The sequence below is a fragment of the Arachis ipaensis genome, chromosome B03 (assembly GCF_000816755.2).
Source record: "Arachis ipaensis cultivar K30076 chromosome B03, Araip1.1, whole genome shotgun sequence".
Taxonomy (NCBI): domain Eukaryota; kingdom Viridiplantae; phylum Streptophyta; class Magnoliopsida; order Fabales; family Fabaceae; genus Arachis; species Arachis ipaensis.
Genome location: NC_029787.2, coordinates 25,085,812 through 25,086,138, shown reverse-complemented (window position 1 = coordinate 25,086,138; position 327 = coordinate 25,085,812). Strand labels below are relative to the sequence as shown.

Below are 327 nucleotides of genomic sequence, written 5' to 3'. Positions count from 1 at the left end.
ATTGGATTCTTTAGGTGAGAGTGAGAAGGACCAGGAGAATCCTGCTTTATTTTTGCTTTTCTGTTCTGAAAGCTGAAAACCTATGAACATCGCTCAATTATTTCTCAACCTCGTTTTTAATTGTGTACCTACCTGACTAGTTATAAAGGAGATATGGTGTGTAGGTTGGGATGATGAATGGGCAACTTCAGAATTGTTCTAATAATGTAATTCGTTTTGTAGAATGTGGGAATGGTTGAATTTTTCTTTTTCTAATTTATGTTGTCCATAAGTTAAAATGGGGAAGTTGTAATGCCGTCGATCCTCTTAAATAATGTCACCGTATAC

General features: G+C 35.5%; 1 protein-coding gene across 1 annotated transcript in view; it reads left to right on the top strand.

Annotated features, from left to right (window-relative positions):
- LOC107630035 (aspartate aminotransferase, mitochondrial) overlaps positions 1–327 on the top strand; it is a 6,399-nt gene that overhangs the window by 1,359 nt on the left and 4,713 nt on the right. The gene's annotated exons all lie outside the window — the stretch shown is intronic.